This window comes from Penaeus monodon, chromosome 15, assembly GCF_015228065.2.
Source record: "Penaeus monodon isolate SGIC_2016 chromosome 15, NSTDA_Pmon_1, whole genome shotgun sequence".
Taxonomy (NCBI): domain Eukaryota; kingdom Metazoa; phylum Arthropoda; class Malacostraca; order Decapoda; family Penaeidae; genus Penaeus; species Penaeus monodon.
Window position 1 is genome coordinate 19,149,599 of NC_051400.1, and position 269 is coordinate 19,149,867.

Genomic DNA, 269 nt, shown 5'->3' on the forward strand with positions numbered 1-269 from the left:
CACATCTCTCCTCCACACCCCGTCAGGTGGATAAGAGTTTAAAATTTATTCTTTGACCTGATATTAATTGTGACTGAAACAACATTAAATGAATGTATAATTATTCTAGTGTCATAGTCTACCTTGGTTCAGTGAATTACATTTCAAACACTGAGACATGTAAATATTAAATATTTAATTATTTTGGTTGTTCCATAAAATCCTTAAAGAATGTAAAATAATAATTATCAACTTCCATGCACGAAAATACTGTATTTATTGCGCATTAT